At 42.5% G+C, this 19,832-nt stretch overlaps 1 long non-coding RNA gene across 1 annotated transcript in view; it reads left to right on the top strand.

Moving 5' to 3' along the window:
• Positions 1-19,832, top strand: part of LOC127484919 (uncharacterized) — a 695,554-nt gene that overhangs the window by 1,293 nt on the left and 674,429 nt on the right. The window lies entirely within an intron of this gene.

Below are 19,832 nucleotides of genomic sequence, written 5' to 3'. Positions count from 1 at the left end.
GGCTGCTCTGCAGCGCTTTGCTGATTCACGATGATCGCGGAGGGAAAAGCCTCATTGACTTGTGCCCCTGCAAGCGGCGAGGCGAGCTCGAGTGGCTGCGAGGGCACGCGCTTTGGGAAACCACCCACCATTGCGCAGCCGAGGTGCTAAATGGCGGGGTGGATGCCCTGAGTGGCTCCCAGCCCGGGCAGACGAAAAGGCGGAAAGGCATGGCTGGGGGTGGGGTTGGGGGGTGGCAGTGTGGAATTTTGCGGTCCCGCTCCTCGACACTGAGCCAGCGGCAGGTAGTGGGTGGTCCCCTCTCTTGAGGTCACAACTCTGTCTCTGCCAAGGGCAGGAACAGGGATGTTTCCCTTGCCCTAATGCCAGAACAGGGGCAAAAGTAAGAGAAGGGAAACCAGCCTACAGGTCTCCTTGGGAACCTTTGCATTTTAGCGTAGCTCTTTTCGTCCTGCAATCTTTGTCCCTCCAAACGGTTGCTTCGCAACCTTGGTTTGCTCTCATCCCTAAAATTTCCCGCCACTTAGTGACAGCTCTTATGCAGGATGAATATCAGGAGTACCCGCTCTTTAGTGCCTGGGCCGAATCTTAGAGCTAGAGAAACCCAGCAATGCTCAGCTAACCCAGGTGGGAGTGTTGGCTTCCCACATTGAAGGGCCTTTCCTTTAAGATCAAATATTTGCTTTTAGTTTGGAGAACTTGCACCTGCTTGTGTAAACTCAGGGATAGAACCGCCTGAGAGTGGATTTTCACACACGTTTTATTGTGGGTAATCCAGTTAGTGTTGGCTAAATCGAATTGGAGTGAGTGAGAGAGAATGAGAATGAACAGATTTTTCTACTCTTGATTTAGACATTCACAGGAGCATTGCTACTACCAAAAATTTGGGTTTGCATTTGGGACAATGGCCTTGGGAACAGAGCTTCTGTGAGTACATTCAGAAATCATGACTTTTTCTGATTAAAAATGAATATATATTTTAGATTATTTTCAAAATATAAAAATGAACCAAAATACCTGTATCCCTGAACTCCCACTACATTTCAAAGATAACCTGTGTTGAAAATTTATGGTAAACATAGACAATATAATTCTGAGGTTAAGACTGTTAGTTTGGTAGTGGCTGAGTTGAATCCTTGCTCCACTATTAACTATATGTTGGGTGAATAACTTTACCTTTTTTGCCACAATTTCCTCTTCTGGAAAATGGGAATGATAATGGTACTTATCCCATAGAGTAGCTGTGAGAGTTAAATCAAAGATAAAAAGCACCTAAAACAGTGCCTGGAATATCACAAACATCTAATAAAATGATACTTGTTATAATTCCAGTCTTTGCTATTTCTGCATGTGTGAAAAGAAAAGCAGTCCCACACATCCAGGAGTTGCCCTGGTATCATCAGCTGGGCCTCCATGTTACTGGGAGCTGAGCTGGCACTCACAGCCATTTTTCAAAGCACTAATGTCCGATGAGGGCATTATGCCACTGTGGTAGGTAAAGACAAAATTAGGACCACTCCATAATCATGCCTCATTACAGACAAAACACCAGTCTTGTCCCCACCACAAAAAATGGCCAAGCATGTCCTTATCCTGCCTGCTATGAGTGACTAGTGTGGTCTTTTAAAAACAAGTAATGGCTTTTTCCTTGTTCTAGTCTTCTCTCTCTGCAGATAAAGATTTATGAAGACATCCAATCATAAGATTATCTCTGCTTCCTCACACTATCTGATGCAAAGCAAAGCCCACTGACTTAAACTATCCCCCCCAATACACGTAACACAAGCCCAAATATCATGTTAAGTCCTTTCCAACACCCTCTGGTTGAGATGCCCCTTTGTTCTCCAGAATGTGTGTTCTCCCTCCCTGCCGCTGTTGATGTGGTCCTGGGAGGCTTTGGCAGGAGGGCATGGACACTGTATGTGCAATATTTATATAATTTATTTCTCTAAAATTGAGTATCATAGTAAACACTGTTTAGTAAGCATTTTTCCCAGTTAAAATCATGAGCATTTTATTGTGCAAGTTAATATTGTTAAAAAGTATTTTAGTGACTGAACATAGAATAATATCATATGGCTGAACCTTAATTTTAAAAACTTATACCATTTTGTTAAATATTTGTTTTTTAAATTTACTATTATACATAATGCTGAGATGAACATTCTGAATAGAAATCTCTGACTGCATCTCTAATTATTTTCTTAGGGTCAAATATACACAACTATATTTTAAGTAGAATTCTCTTCTCTTAACAGATGCTTTTCTAATTATTGTTTGGTTGGGATGAACAAGTGCATTCCTTTGCAGAGATTAAATTCTTTGATAAAATACTGAATTAGTCCCACTCTACAGGGGTTTCTATCATCTGATACATTTGGAATCAATCTCTTGGCTCAGTCTTTCTCACAGATGCCAGAGAGGTTAATTGTGGTGTGGAATTTAAGGATTCTAAAGAGAAGTTATTGAGTTTCGTAAGGTTAGGAACAAGGGTTTACTTTTGTCTAGCAAATGGGTCAAGCATTAGCTTTCAGTCATATCACCATCTGTTGCCTGAGAAACAACAAAATGTTTTCAAACATTTATCTTTAAGCAGTTTTCAAACATATATCTTTAAGCAGTTCTATCTCAACTATGAAATCACTGCACATAGCAGGATCATGAGGAGGGTGGCACTTAGTATAGTGTGTTCATACCTTCCTCATCTTGATGATACCAGCACATCATTGAGTGATGGGTGCTTCTGCTATTCTAAAGTAATCGAGGTAAGATTTATTAAATAATGGAAATACTTGCAGGGAAAGCCAAAGCTCCTTTGACAAATGTCACAGTTACCTTGGGCAGGGATGTCTCCATGAAACAACTACTGGATCTCATCCCTGTTTCGACCAAGAAGCTGCTTTATGCAAAGCAATTCTGTACTCCCTGAAATAGTACCCAAAGGAAGACTTTTACAGATAGTGGAACTGCAGTTGAAGAAAGAAAGCATGTGTGGCAAATCCTAACAATCTGCTTAAGATGGGGAGACACACTGCTGTGTGTAGCTAATCCCTGGCCAGAAGTGTGTTTATTGAATGTCTGGGATTTTCACCATATTCTGCCAACTTAGCAGACTCTTGCTCTCATCATGAGCCTTTTAGAAGAATGATCCATGATGATGTAAGGTAAAAAGTCATGCGAAATCTTTTCCCAAATAAACATAGGACTTTGGGCTAAGAGAGAGATATTTCATGTATTGGTTCAAGGGAAAACATTTTGGCACACACTAGCTAGGTGTCTGTGCTCACAATGCCGCTGGTGGATTGAGGTGGCCAAGTTCCAGCCTTTGTTTTTCTTTTCTTTTTTTCTCTCTCATAACAGAAAGCTTGGATTTACCTTCTTTCCAATTTTCAGATCCCCCTTTTCTTCAAAGTTATTTCAAAATCCCAGCCCACATTTTTGATAACTCTTCTTAGACTGCCACAACTGAGATTATTTTGTTTAGCTCTGTTGGACAACTTTATTTGAGTTAGTTCATTGAGCATGTTCTGATTATGGTCAAGGACTAGGAGAAACCAAGAAGAGATTTCCTGCTTTCCAGGAATTTTTAATCTAATAGGGTTGGGTAAAATATACAGAAGATTAAAATATGAACTTGCCAGGTAAATGCCAGGGAAGAGGCCTTGTCCCACCTGTGTGTGGGGGCTCATAAAAAGCATATAAATATCTGGTTCATCTCTGGTCTCAGAACACTTTCAGCCTAGCTTCTCGGCCTTTGGCTAAGATTAAGTGTAGAATACTTTTTAGCCTAGAGTTAACACCTTGCTTGCTATTTTGAATTTCTTTGTTATCTAATGTTTCTTATAGTTATACACATATATTACATAGTATATGTAAAATAGTATATAATTTTTACTGTTCTCTTAACAAAACTTTAATTTCCTAAAAGCTGAGCATCTTACTTTTAACTTCTGATTCTTTAGATGCTCCTTGCTGGGAGTTGGTACAGAGCAGGCTTGAGTAAATACATGTTGATAGCTTGTTAAAGGAAAATACAAATCACTGGAGGAGGATGAGGGTGTTTCCACATTCTGAAAGATGGCTTTTAAAGTCATTTTATTGGACATGATGGTCATTGGAGAAAAATAAAGGAATAAGTTATCAATTCTCATTCCCCATATTTAAAACATGTGTTAATCTACCTGAGAAGTTCAGATGGTAAATAAGATGGTAGGGGGGAATGCTGACTTAAGAATAGTCCTCAAATTGTATAAGCACATTTAATGTGCAAACCAGTAGTGTTATTTGTAAATGAACATCTTTTGCTAAACTGGGCTAATGAGACACTGGTAGACACAGTTCTGTTTAAACAAGGAGTAGTATGAAGCACTGAGAACATTGAAAATAATAACGTGCGCATGCATTTAAAAACTAATCTATAGGGACCAGCACTCTGGCTTAGCAGGTAAAGCTGCCACCTGCAGCGTTGATATCCCATATGGGCACTTGTTCAAGTCCCAGCTGCTCCACTTTAAATCTAGCCCCCTGATAATGAGCCTGGGAAAGCAGGGAAAGTCTTTGGACCCGTTCCACCCACGTGGGACACCAAGAAGAAGCTCTTGGCTCTTGGCTTCTGGCTTCAGCCTGGCCCAGCTCTGGCTGTTGCAACCATTTGAGGAGTGAACCAGCAGATAGAAGATCCCTTTCTGTCTTTCCCTCTCTCTTTATGTAACTCTGCCTTTCAACTAAATAAAAATAAATATAAAAACAAAACAAAAACTAATGTGTAACTCAAATGAATTGGCAGGGAATTCTGTTTCAACACACATCAGCCTTATGATAGCCTTTTCATTGATGGGCTGGCTTAGTGGAGATTTCCACTTTCCTATCTTTTCCTTGGGATGCTCTTAAGGTTTTGAACTTAATAGAAGAGGGAACCTGAGTAATTTAACTTCTTAAATAGCAAACAGAGTGCAATTCAGATTCTTCATTAAATGAAACTAGTGAAACTAGATTTCCCTCCATTTCATCTAAATGTGGCAAGTTTAGAGACATGATTCACTTTCAGCACCAGGGACAGATCTGATTAAACCTTGATACCCCTACCCTTTCTAACCCCCATCACTTCTAAATTGGTTTTAGAGAAGTTTCAGAGCTTAAGAGGTTCTCTTTTATATTTTTATTTTGAAATATGGGGGAGGAGGAGAGGAGAGAGAAATGAGAGAGAGAGAGAGAGAGAGAGAGAAAGGGAAATGTTAGAAATGCCAAAAATATAATCTCTTACATTTTAGGGGTAATTGTGCTGAAAATGTAGAGGAAATATAGAAAATTGGAGAAAAGAACTTTTTTTTTTACATTTTATATGCCAAGTTTAACACCAGACAGTTTCAAGTATCTTAGCCTATGTAATTTGTGCAATCATTCTGTTGGCTAGTAAGTATTATGAAACCCATTTTAAGGAAAGGACACTGAGGAGTAAAGAGACGAAATATCTTTTCCAGGGTTATTCTGTAATGGAAGTACAAATAGAACTCAGGACTGTCTGATAACGAAAACCATGTTTTTCTCTTCAATTATTCTGATTTTAAGCAGAAAACTACTTGAATTCTTTTCTAAAATGCCTTGATTGGGTATCATAATGTGTCAAAAATATCTTATTCAGATATCATAATGTGCCGTGAATATTATAAACTAGTGCTATTTCTGTATTTGCTATTCATTTGATAGTGTTGTACAGTGGCAATATTGTGGCCTATCCTAACCAGTTTTCCAGTGTTAAGATTCATTTTTAATGTTGCTGTTTCTTCGAGGAGTTCTGTGGACCAACAAAATATTGTTATGGAACCCAAAGTGTTTGCTGATCTAATCCAACCCACTCTTTTTGCAGATGGCAAAACTTCTGCAGTCCTTGTCTGAATTCTACCAAGAAAAAAATCCCTTAAAATGTTAAAATGGAAAACTGTCAAGTGGTTCCAAAATGCATAACAGAAAAGGCAACCAAATAGACTCTGACCTTATCATGTTGAAATTCTTCCATTTTTCTAATTGGTTCACCAGTAGCCATTATATTGCTAAAGGAAAGTGTCTTTAATTTTTTTCCTTTACTGTGCAAAGGGAACAGAGGCCATTCTAATCACCAGATCCATTGCTTTATGTTTGAACATAGGGGGCATAAGAAAGCAGGGGTTTCCTGATACAACTCTTGGCTTCAGAGCAATCTTTCTTTGATGTTTATATATTTAATCCTTTTTAAAAATCATACTCCAGACCACAATTTAAGAACAAAGCACTTCATCCCTTCTGTTACTAGAACTGTGTACTTCTTGTTTTGACTTTTAAAATGACAGAGCTACAAGGCATTCTGTTCCCCATGGCTGATCGCTTCCTTCCAATGAATGACATTATGCTGGTTAATTAATTAATAGTAAAATGTGATTTACATATTCACAAATATTAGAATTATTGAAAAGTTAAGTCAGGAGGCAGCTCCTGGGAGAGGCTAATTGGGGAAGAGGAAATTGAGAGGTCCCTTTTTCAGAGAAAGCACAGGAGTTGGCATTTCTAGAGCTGCTTTGCTTCCACCTTCAGGCATCTTCTGAATACCGCAAAGGGGGATTATTCTAGATATGGAAAAGTCTGTTCTCTCATGACTTGAAAAGTTTAGCCATAGGGGAATGTTGTTACCTCCCGTAGTGCACCAAGCAATGGGAACTATATACTATCCTAGCCATCAGAATATATAGTCCTCCACTTAGCTCTATTACATCACTGTATTTAAGATTTTTGGCTCATAAAATAAGAATAACAAAGATGATGATATTATCTCCCTGCTAGGGAGGGTTTTAGATGTAAAACTTGATTAGGAATGTGAAGGGCTTTGAACAAACCATATACAGTAGTGGCCCTGCTAGATTCAGGGTACTTTGCTAAATGCAAAGCATGAAGAGAGGTCTTAAAGACCTTGCCTTCAAGGTGTCTGCAGTCCAGTGGAGTGAGGTCAACAAATGAGACAAGAAAATCGTGTAGTGTGGCTAAGACTTTGGAGTGCTATGAGGCCAGTGAGAGGGTTCCTTTAACCTAGCCTAAAAAGCAGAGGTGAGAGTTGGGAAAGTGTTACAGATGATGTGTGCAGATGCCATCTGGGGCTGCGCCCTTGTCTTGGGCCAGCCTGAATGTTCCCTCCAGTTAGATCTCATATATGCTAAGGGCTTCTTGCTTCTCTCTGTTTGAGATATCCTTTGCTATGGAATGTGCTGGAAGTGCTAGAGAGCTAATACCCTTAGGAGTGGCCCTCAATGAGGAATAGGAAAAATCGATAAATATGCAGGCTTCTTTGCCTTTCTTATTTATTTATTTGAAAGTCAGAGTTACACAGAGAGAGAAGGAGAGGCGGATAGAGAAAGAGGTCTTCCATCCGTTGGTTCACTCCCCACTTGGCCGTAATGGCTGGAACTGCGCAGATCCAAAGCCAGGAGCCAGGAGCTTCTTCTGGATCTCCCATTCGGGTGCAGGGGCCCAAGGACTTGGGCCATCTTCCACTGCTTTCCTAGGCCGTAGCAGAGAACTGGGTCTGAAGTGGAGCAGCCAGGACTTGAACTGGTGCCCATATGGGACGCCTGCAATGCTAGTGGCAGCTTTGCCCACTACGCCACAGTGCTGGTCCCAGCCCTATATATCCTACAGGCTCTCAGAGAATTCCCAGAGGAGGGGAGCCCTAGTGGGCTACAGCACTAATGCACTTATGCTGATCAATGCATCCTTTATTGGCTTTTCTCTGTCTCCCCTTCTCCATTCTCTCCTGCTTTCTGGGAATCTCCCACCAAATAAACCACTTTCATCCACAGTTTTGTTTCATATTTTGTCTTTGGCAGAACCCAACCCAAACCAGGATATCCTAATGGAGTCTCAAAGGTTAGCAATTCATCAAATGTAGCAAATTTAGTGGTATGTAAATTATACCTCAGTAAAGCTGTTAAATAAGAGTAAATCAGCCAGTCATAAAGGAAAAGAATATTCTGCGCAGAGGGAATAACATTTTTTTTGTATTTAAAAGCATGATTTATTTAAGTCAGAGACCTACAGCCCGAGTGGCCTGGAGGGGGACTCCAAGAGAGAAAAAGCCCAAAGGGGCTGGTGGTAGTGGGGTCTTTGAGCACAAATTTGAGGGAAAGAACCTGTCAGTCAGTACCAAGGCAGGGGGCAAACCCATCTTAAGACCTGCTTTGCAATCTTTTTACCTGTCAGGCTTGCTCCTGATAACACAACAGAGCCAACAGAAGGAGGGGATAGCTGATTTGTTTTACAATAAAACGGGAGCTCAGAAGGAGGGAAGCACCATTCTTTTGCCATTCTCATGGTAAAATTGGCAATTCCTAAGGAGTAGGACAGGCACTTTTGACCTTGCTAAAGATAACTTTTGGGGAAGCCAGCATTTTGCACCCTCAATTTCCACCAAGACCAACCTGAATGCCTGTCAACCCACCTGACTCCTCACACAGTGATGACAAAATTGGGAACGCAAGGCTCCTTTCACTGAGAAGGGCTGCACAGTCACAGGGCTGGAAGCCACCTCCACTGCAGCCCATCAGCTTCCACGCTTCTGTTCCAAAGCTGATTTTCCTGCAGCTTCTCCTGACCACTGCCCTGCCTCCCTCCTGTGCGACCCTCTGGCAGCATTTTCTTGCTGTGCATCGCTTAGAATGTACACTCAATCTCACTTTCCCACTCTTAACTAACACAAGCACCAGTCTCGGAGGATTGCTGGCTACGTCTCTTGGTCCTCCTCTGCTTACACTGCTGTCCCGGCCTCATAGCCTTGCTAAGATAGAAAAGGGAACATTTTCCGAGGTAGCAAAAAACTTTTTTTTACCAAATTATCCTAGAGCCCAAGCGGATGGGACCATCAGGCTTGTCAAGGACTGTATGTGAAGTATCACAAAATTCTCTCGTCTCAAAAATCCCACCCTTGGCCCAGTTACTACTAACACAGCACTCCTAAGCAAGGCCCACTTTTGTATCTCAAGAGCTCACTCCCAATGTGAGGCAGTGAGGTTGGAAACTGAGGGTGCAAAATGTTTATTTCCCCCAAAAGTTATCTTTAGCTGGATCAAGGTGCTAAATCCCACTGCATACTTCTCCCCAAAGCTGCCTGCCCCACTTCCTGGGAGCTTCCAGTGTTATGGTGGGAACAGCAAAGGAAGTGGTGACTCCACTCCTCTGAGCTCCCAGTCTACTGTGAAAATAAGCTACCCATCCCAGCCTTCCCAGAGGGAATAACATTTGAAACTGTTAGGATGGCATAGAGAGCTGGGCTTGTTGGGGAACTACAAATAGTTCAGGATGAATTGGCAGTAGTTTGGAAAAGTAGACAGGAGCGGGGTTAAAAAGAAGTTGCCAAGCTTAGATAAAGGGCTGGATATTTATTCTGGAGGTGATGTGTGTTAGGAAAAGAGGTGCAGATTGGTGCCTCCTCACACGGGGCACCAAAATGTTAGGAAAAGAGGTGCAGAATAGAGAGGAGGCAGTGAACAAATTTACAGCCAGACCGAATTTATTCAGAGAAAATAAATTTGCAGAGGTGGGTGACCAACTGCCCACGTGCACATTGATGGAACAGGTGGCAGAAGGAGGGCTATGGATGGGAGTGGGGTAGAGGGCAGCAGGTGGAGGGGAGTTCCTGGAACTGGTCTTTCAAGTGTTGGAGCAACTGGTCTTTCAGGTGGCTATGGGGAATGGGGTATGGAGGCAATGGGGAATGAAACTCAATTGAGATTCAAGGGCAAGGAATACATTCCAGTGTTTATCTATCTTTTAGGCAATGAGCAAGAATGGCTGAGGCTTTTGTCTGTTCTATCAAAGGGGAGCCATTTCAGGCCTTTAAATGTGGGAGTTCATGCAGGGTTTCTATTTATAACTTGTAAACCTGGTGGCCACATAGAAAGTGGATAAGGGAGGGTAAGCTGGAAGCAGAGAAAGGGAAAGGCTGATACATTTTTAGGAAAATAAAATAGGCAGGATTAAGATGATTACAAAATGGAGCTAAGATACTGCTTCATGGCCTCTGAAGACATAGTATCATTCCAAACAACCATGCCACATCATATCCAACCCCAGAGTTATTAGTTTATTTGTATCAGTTTGCACTGGGGAATAGAGCTTCCTTGATGGGGTGAGGGAGTTAGAAAGGTGGACTGTATTAATCTCTAAATTATAACAAAAGGGGGGCTGAGTGTAATGGTTTGAGCATGAGAGTGATGCAGGCAGGCAGATAGGAAAAAATTGATTATATTTGTAAGCTGGAGACTACGCCCCCTGTATGACCTCATGCCCCTACCTGATCTCACCTGGACGCCCACCATGCTTCAGGCATTTTATCTACACTCAGAGGGGAGTGGTTGCATAGTCTGATTGGCAGGTGGAGGTCCAGGTGAGATCAGGTAGGGGCATGAGATCACACAGGGGGCATGGTCTCCAGCTTACAAATCTAATCAATTTTATCCTATCTGCCTACCTGCATCAACAGCTTGACAAGAAGGGCCAATGGACAGGTGGATCCACAAGGTACAGCCTGTGATCCATTAGGCCAGTTTCATAATGTAGACATTCACTTGGACTAATAAATGTTCTTGCTCCCAAGGAAACTGAGTTAACTTTTAGGGCCAGGTGCTTAAATGAGACAACTTAATTTGAAAAAGGAGAAGAGATAAATGAGGAGGGGGAGAAGAAGGTGGAGGAAATGTTCGGTTTTCCTGTGTAAAATTATCTCCAAAACCTCCTCTCTTTGGCTCACCTCAGTGCTCTTTATAATGCACACTTGGAGATTGCCCTTCTGATGGCCTGCTAGGAATCATCCCAGAAGATGACTGAAGACCATACCCTCTGTATATAAGGCCCTCATTCCCTTCTTCAGTTGGTTCTCTATAGCTGTGGGTTTTGCATTCATAGATTTAACCAACTGTGGATCAAAAATATTTGAAAAACTTTCATCTGTACTAAACATGTACAGATTTTTTCTTGCCATTATTCCTAAACTGTACTGTATAAGAAGTATTTATATAGCATTACATTGTATTAGGTATTATACGTCATCTAGAGGTGGCTTACAGCCTACAGGAGATGTGCATAGGCTACATGCAAACACTATATCATTTTTATATAAGGGACTTGAGCATCCAAAAATTTTGGTGTCTGCTGGGCTCCTGGAAGCAGCACTTTGGCACTAAAGGACAACTATACTTTTTTTAGGACACACACACACACACACACACACATGAACTTGCTTTAATTTACCCAGGTAGCAATCACATTGAAGAAAATAGTACCAGCATTTTATATATTCAACACTTATTCTTTCATTGACACTTGTGGGGAGGCTCTGTAAATATGAGACCATTTTAATGAAATGTTTTACTCCTTTTATGAATAATGCTGCTCTGAACCTTCCTGTTCAAGTTATTATGTAGACATAAATTTTCATTTCTGTTGGTATATATTTAGGAGTAGAATTGCTAGGTCATTAGGTAACTCCATGCTCAACATTTTGAGAAACTATTAAGCTGTTTTCCAAAGTGTCTGAACCATTTTACATTTCTACCATCCGTGTTTTTTGTTTGTTTTTAAATCATTATAAATGTTAGTTCTAAATTTACTTACTACTAGATATTAGTTTCACAAAACATTTGCAATCTCACTTTTTATTTGTATTTTAAATTCTTCTTGTTTGGGCAGGGCCTTTGGCAGAACAGTTAGGTTGTCACTTGGGATGTCCTTGTGCTGTATCAGAGTGCCTGTGTTTGAGTTCTGGTTCTACTTCCAATTCCAGCTTCCTGCTATAGGGTATCCTAAGAGGCAGCAGATGATTGCTCAAGTTGTTGGGTCTCTGCCACTCATGCGAGAGACTTGGATTGAGTTGCTGGCTCCTGGCTTTGGCCTGGCCTAGCCACAGCTGTTGTGGGCATTTGGGGGAGAGAACCAGCAGATGGAAGAGTTCTCTCTTTCTGGATCTCTGCTTTCAAACAAATAAAATAAAATTGTCCTTTTTGGGAGAAAAACTCTTCCTTTAAAAAAAATCTTATAATGAAATCCCCATACTATCCAAATAAGAATCAGTGAGGCTATCTAGAAAATATATCAGATTGGACCAATCTATAATTTACACAGATGTGAGAGGCTGTTTGTTTAGGAATCCTGAATTTCTCACTGTGATGTCCATATTGTGCTGTGGCACCCTAACCTTCCGTAGACTCTCCAGTTTGGGTGTGGTGGATTGTTTTGAGCCACGGAGCTGTTAAGACTGGATATGGGGACCACTATGATGCTCTTTCATTTTACTTTCAGAATGGAAAGAAAGGAGAGAGAGCCCAGAAGGAAGTGAAAGACTCAGAGGGAGTTGTGAGGAGGCTATAAAACATAATGTGGCAACACTTACTTATGGTTCTGAGGGTAGCCACAGGTCCAGGGTCTGAGTTACAGTAGTTGATCTGGTTTGGACCCATTTGAAAGTTTGCCCAGTTCATGTCTTCCCCTTTCTCCAGTTCAAATCACTCCTGCCAGTTCCACTCTACATCTCTCCATCTGGTTCCCTTGATTCTGACCAGTGAGTAGTGCACAAAATTAGGGAATGTAGAAAAGAGGAAAATGAGAAAATATGTGTTCATGACCCTTTGCCTGCTTCTTTGCTTCCGTATTTATTACTAGCCTGATAGGCTTATTGTTTAGTTTGCCTCACCTAGAATGTTAATACAGTGGTCTCTGTGAAGCAGTTAGTATTCCCCAAGCCATGGCAACAAAGTCCCCTGTAGAACAATAAAGATGAAATAAGGTTGTTACAAAATCCCACAGGAAAGGACTATTAATTAATATTATTAAGTGATGCTATCTAAGTGAAACATGCCCTCCACTGTGATACTTTATTACTAAGAGTACTTGAGAGTTTAAAGAAAAGAAAGACATTTTATTTCTCTGGATTGGTCTCCTGGTATTCACAAAGGGAATCTAAGCTACACTTCTTGATGCCAAAAATTGGTGGTCAACCTAGTCAACTCCAGGAATAGAGCAACAACCAACCACATTATTTGGCATTATATAGGCAAAATAGCTAATTGTTTGGCTGAAATATTCACATGCAGATCAGTTATTTTGACATCATATGGATACAGTCTAAGTCAATATTTAAATAGTAATTAAAATAATTAATTGAAACCATATTTGTTGATTATCTCATATATACAGGAATATTTCTCATTTAACAGATGGCTTTGCATCAATTCAGCCTTAGAAATCAGTAAACACAGATTTTGCTAACTGTGGAATGGAAGTAAATACATAAGAAGGGATGAGACAGAAGGCAACTTGAAGAAGTTAAATCTGCAAACTAAGGCAGTGGTGATTCCTCAGTGGCGGTGAGGTACTCTCCCACAGAGATAGCACCTGCTAATTCAAGCATCAGAAGTCTTGCTTATTAATCTGGTGTATTAGTTTCCTATGGTGCCATTAACAAAATAGTAAAAAATTTGTGACTTAAACAACTGGAATGTTTTTTCTCCCAGCATCTGGGATAGAGGTGTGGGTAGGGTTGGTTCCTTGGAGAGCTGTGAGGGAGAATCTGTTGTATGCATCACTGTAAGCTTTTGGTGGCTCGCTGGCAACCTTTGGCTTTCCTTGGCTTGTAGAGGCATTGCCTGATCTCTGTGTGGATGCTCACATGGCATTCTCCCTGTGTATGTGTCTGTGTTCCAAGTTCCCCTTTGTGTAGGGACATGAGTCATATTGAGTATGGCCCACCTACTCCAGTATGGCAGCATCTTAACTGATTACATCTGCAATTGCCCTATTTCCAAATGCTGTCCTACCCTGAGCTACTAGGGGGTAGGCCCTGCTGATGCCTCTTCTCCAGGGTTTGGAGCACTGGGACTAAACACTTGCTCTAAGATTTGGGATCCAAGAGAATTTTGAACTTTGATAAAACCCTCACATTTTTTGAGGTTGTTTTATGTCTCCTGCAGGCTTGAATATTACAGTGTGAAAATAGTCAGACTTTATATGTTTTGCATATTTTTTCTACCCAATTTGAAGTTTTATGCTAGAAGACCCCTAGGTATTTTCTTAATTTTTCATCCCTTTTCCCCTCCAAGAATTTGTATATTTGTAACTTAGCAAATGCCCTTCAGTCTTCCCTTCTTTATTTGAAAATATGTGCTCTCATTGTCCAGCTTACCCACCACCCCATCCTCTGGCTGTCTCCACTTCACTTCCCCCTCACCTGACTTCCTATTTGGGAGAATCACTTAGCTACCACTTCCTATCCAGAAAAAGGGGGACTGAGGTAATCATTTTTAAATACCGAAACACCAGAGATGAAGACCATCACGTCTGCAGGGTCTGCTCTTGCTGTACGTGATAGGCCGTGCCTTGTAAGGCTATCTCAAGGATGTCTCTAGCCGTGTCCTGGTAAGCCATGGCCCTTTTGTGAGCAGTGTCACAGGATATTTGTATCAGTGTTATACTGACTTTAGAAGTCTCCTTGCTCTTACATGTGAGAGAACTTTCTCATCTTGCTCTGTTCTATTTGATAGCTTCTTCAGAAGTGGTTCCTTTTAATTGTTTATGATTTTTGTTGCAAAGCCTTTTGTAAGACAATAATAGAGGCTCTCTCTGCATGATGCAGGGACAATTGGAGGATCAAGTCAAACTGCTGGGCAATTTGGTGGGTAAAATCACCTGCTTAAGCTTCTATTTGACATCCCTTGGCTAAGTGTTGTATGTATTTATGCATGCATATTTCACAATCAGTATGTATGTGTATATAAAGTCATGTTCCTTAGTTGATGAGTGGAAGTTATTGAAGTAAAACACTGTTTTCTCTCCCTGTAAATCACTGACCAAATATTTATTTGAGGCTCACTGTGTGCATCATACAGGGAAAGCAAGGAGACAAAGACTAGTGTCTTGTTCTCAAGGAGCTTGGTATCTTGGTGGGGAGATAAGGATGTCAATTTATTCAGCAAATATTTGTTTAGCAACTAACAGGTGCCTGGTTCAATCTGAGAACTGATCTATGTGATAAGTAAGCCGTGATTTCTATCTCAAGGTTATAGGTTACCAGAAGATACAGAGAAGTTGACAGAAGCCGGCAAAAATGGGGTGAGGTCTTAGCTGGAAAAAGCATAGGACATTTTAAAGTTGATTTTTGGGGTATCAAACTCAGAATGAGAGGGTCAGAGAGGCTTCCTGGAGGTGAAAGACAGCTAATAACATTACACAACCGTGCCTAACTGTTCAGCAGTAGCAAACTGCATGCGTAAATGACATTCAAAGGTGGAAGAAGTCACTTCACGCCAAGGTGATGAGGGAGAACTTTAGGGAAGAGGGGGTTTGAAGTGAATTGTGAAAATTGGTGTCAAAAACTGCACAGGCCTGGCTGTTCTGCATCTGTGCATGGTGGGAGTTCTCAGTAGGGAATTGGGGTGATGAGACGAGACTGAGGTCTAGCTTGGTGAGAGCTACATATAATCAACCAGAAGAGACTGGCTTGCTGCTCAGTCTGAACCCAGATAGGTCTGCATTTAAGACATGAAGAAGGGGGAAGGTACATCTGTTTCTTTAGTAAGGAAAGTAATATTTTCTCCAGAATCACTGCAGCAGGTCTCCTCTCCTCTCCTCTCTTCTCCTCCCCTCCCCTCTCCTCTCCTCTCCTCTCCTCTCCTCTCCTCTCCTCTCCTCTCCTCTCCTCTCCTCTTCTTTTTAAGATTTATTTATTTATTTGAAAGTCAGAGTTAGAGAGAGAGAAAGAGCAGCAGCAGAAAGAGAGAGAGCTCTTCCATCTGCTGGTTCACTCCCCAGATGGCCACAACAGCCGGAGCTGCGCAGATCCGAGGCCAGGAGTCAGGAGCATCCTCTGGGTCTCCCACGCAGGTGCAGGGGCCCAAGGACTTGGGCCATCTTACATTGCTTTCCCAGGCCATAGCAGAGAGCTGGATTGGAAGCAGAGCATTTGGGACTTGAACCAGCGCCTATATGGGATGCTGGCACTGCAGGTGGTGACTTTACCTGCTACGCCACAGTGCTGGCTCCAGCATTTTTTTTTTTTTTTAATAGTCTTGCTTGCCAACCAAGAGAGATTGGGAGAGAGATTGTCTTTTAACATCTCTCAAAAAAAGAGGAAGAAGGTTGGAAATACATGTTGGGAGGACCAGGAAGGAACGTGTGTGTGTGTGTGTGTGTGTGTGTGTGTGTTGGCACATGTGCCTGTGCCTGCTCTATGCAATGGTGTTAGGGTTATCTGTGGCTTGGGCTGGGGCCTAGGGCTGAGTGCAGTACCAGTAGAGGCCTCAAGAGGGAGCCAAAGAGAAGACCACTCAACTGGGCTCCACACAGTGCTCATTTCCTGCTGCTTTGGGGTAGCTCCTCTCCAGCGTCATTCATTCCTTTGCTAGCTCCTCTCCTGGATCCATATCCTCTCTCTGCTCCTCAGATACTGGCTTTCTCTTGGATTCTACTGTTGGCCCCTTGTCCGCTTACTCTGCCCACACCTGGAGAGAATTCAGGAAGCTGACATTGGCAGGGCTTGAGGCTGCTGCCAGGCCTAGCAGCTGTGCCAACTATGAGCTCCCTCTGGGTAGGGTTCTGGTTGCCAAGTTTCACATCCCAGTCAGACAGAGAGCAGGCAAATAATAGGGACTTGAGTGCCCAGTGATCAGCGCCAGGCCAGCCAGTGTGAAGCCAGACTGGACGCATTCTGGGAGAAGAAATCTGTTCTCTGAAAACCAGCTTGATTCTGGACTCCTGTTTGTACGTGGTGCTGCCTTTCCTTTAGTGTCCCGGCAAACTTGGCTGTTATTTAGAGTCCCTTATTAACCCCTTTTTGTAGGCATTTGCCTATTTGCCTGCTTGGTTACGGGAATCCCATCCTCTTCCTGCCTTCCAGGATCGCTAAGGGAGAAGCAGCCTGTCCTGGGCTGAGCTTCTGGTGGCAGCAGGGTGCCGAGTGAAGAAAATACCGAGGCAGGGGTAGAAAACAGCAGGGTCATTGCTACTGCTCTCTCACAAGGGCATTCACTTTTTTTAGGTTCGTATTTGTCATTTTTGAGGTAACAGATTTTTATAGTGAAAAGCTTAATATTCTACAAATTAAGTGTTCAAGAACTAGAAAGTAAAAAGACTCTAGTTCAGCAGGAGCATAGGGCATTCGTTTAGAAGTGATTGGCAGCCATGGCTGTTGGTGAGATTGGGGAATCCGAATTTCTGGCGAAGCTGACCTGTGAGTGGTTTTTAATTGCAGTGTGTGATTTATTTTGCATTTGAGAGAGCATTAAAGGTGGGGACAGATGTTATAAAAGGGTAATGTGGCCCACAAAAGCTGACAGTCCTGGGACAGTGACACAGGACCGTGTGAGGCAGTGTCGGGGAGACAGGTGTCATGAACCTTTCTTGAGTTGCAAAGTTGCCTAAGAAACTTCTCTTGATGTATCAGACCTCTGATGTATCAGCATGACCTAGGACGGGAGCCAAGACAGGTGTTCTTCATCTTCCTGTTGCCACAGACAGCTTTGCAAAGCTGGTGAAGCTGGTGAGCTCCCTCTCAGAAAATGCTTATTATTATTATTATTATTTTGTTTAAGATTTATTTATTGGGGCTGGCCCTGTGGTGCAGTAGGTTAATCCTCTGCCTGCGGTGCTGGCATCCCATATGGATGCCGGTTCCCATATGGGATGCTGGTGCTACAGGCAGTGGCTTTACCTGCTACACCACAGCACTGGCCCAGAAAATGTTTTTAAATGCATACAATAAAATACATAGGGTAACAATAGAAATCAATTACATTGAAGCACAGCTATCAAAATGTATTAAAAGATCAGGTTGGTGTTAGAATAATACAGCTGTTCCTTTATTAACATGCTAAATAACAAGATCTAGCAACAAGTTTCAAAGCTGCTTTAATTTTGAAGTAGTGATGAGTGTGAAAAGGATTTCAGGATATCTGCAACAACTGAAATGTGATATGAAAACGACTGGATTTTCTTAGTGACAAACTCACAGGCCCTGCTAGTACTGTTGCAGTTTGTTGGCCATGTGGACTTGAAGGAAATGCTACATTTTGGTTAGAGATTAGAGAAAACAAAAGGGTAAATTTTTCCCATCCTAGTTACAGACCTCCACACCTCATGGTGGGGAGCACAGGGTTCTAACTCCTGGAGAAAAGAGGGGCCTACACAGCAGCAGGTTAAGGTTGTAATTAGAGAAGGCAGGCAGAAGACCTGACACTAAACATGGGGGCAGCTCTGCCATTGGTCCCAGGCATATCCATCCTTTCTTGAGGGATCTGGAGTAGAAACTGTATTCCATTTTCTGGGTCTGCTTGGTCTCTTAGATAATGCCAAGTTCAGGAAATGGTGTCATTAATTTTTTATTGGCAGTGGACTTGGTTATCTTGCAGGAGATTAATGGGCTTAGAGTCTGTTCTGGCCCTCTGAGGGTTTCTTGTGACAGTTTGCTCGTGGCTCTCCTTCTTGGATTGGATCTAAGGGGCACTCACAGGGTGTCAGCCGCTGTACTGTTTATTTACCTCCTCCCTGAGTGTGCTAACTGCAAATGAAACACCAGCATCAGATGCTAGGAAAAGGTGCAAGAAAAGGATTTGGCTTTGGGTCCTCCCTCTTTCTGAATATGGCACTGGGAGTCTAATTGCTAATTCATATCGAGCCCTAAGTCAGAAGGTCACCTCAAGACTCATGGTAATCATCAGTCTCATTTTGCAAACAGGGAAATGAAAACTAATGATGAGTTTAAGGCTGAAGAGTGTGTCAAACAGAGGGTGATGAATACAATTTCCAAATAAAGAGTCACAATCTTTCTGGCTAGGGATGCAATTAGTTAAGTTACACTTTTTAAAAAGGTATAAGCATTGGGCCGGGATTGTGGCATAGAAGGTTAAGCCTCTCCCTGCAGTGCCTGCATCCCATAGGAGTGCAGGTTCTAGAATTGGCTGCTCCACTTCTGATGCAGTTCCTTGCTGGTGTACCTTGGAAAGCAACAGAAGATGGCCTATGTCCTTGGGCCCCTGCACCCACATGGGAGACCCAGAGGAAGCTCCAGGCTCCTGGCTTTTGCCTGGCCCAGCAGATGGAGGATCTCTCTCTTACTCTGTCTCTCTTCCTCTCTGTGTAATTCTGCCTTTCAAATAAATAAACAAATTATTTTTTAAAAAAAGGCATGGCCACTAGTAAGCAAATAATTATTGATTGCCTTGTCGGTGACCAACAACGTGGAGATTGGGGTTTAATGATTATGGTCAGCCAAGGCTTCTTTGAAGAGGTGAAGTTGGAGTTGGATGCTGAATGAGAAGCAGGCTGCGATGCAAGACCTGGGTAAAAGAACTCCAGATAGAAGGAATGGCATGTAGGAGAGTCCCAAGATAGCAACACATGGTGAGACCGGGAGAAGGCCAGTGTAGAGGAGAGCCTGGCAAGACTGGAGCTGAAGAGATAGGCAGGTCAGAGCTCCGGAGGCCACAGAGGCCATGGTGGGCACTGAGGACTTTGGTCTGTGGGAATGGGAAGCTGCCAGAGGTTTGAAGAGGAACAGACTGCTTGATGGGTGTTCTGTGATGCGTTCCCTGTAGCGACACTGGTCGCTGTGTGTGGCAAGGATGGGAAGAGGTGGAAGCAGTTGTTCCAGTGGGGAGCCATGGCAATTGTCTGTGTGGGCTTGCTAGAAAGAGATTCCATGGATGGGGGTGGGGGTGGGAGTGGGGTTGAATAACTGACTTGTTTCTCACAGTCTTGAAAGGCTCAAAGTCTCAAATCAAGGTGCAGGCAGATTCATTTCCTAGCAAATGACCTTTTTGCTTCAACCT

This window comes from Oryctolagus cuniculus, chromosome X, assembly GCF_964237555.1.
Source record: "Oryctolagus cuniculus chromosome X, mOryCun1.1, whole genome shotgun sequence".
NCBI classification, from domain to species: Eukaryota; Metazoa; Chordata; class Mammalia; order Lagomorpha; family Leporidae; genus Oryctolagus; species Oryctolagus cuniculus.
This window is presented reverse-complemented; position numbering and strand designations above follow the sequence as displayed.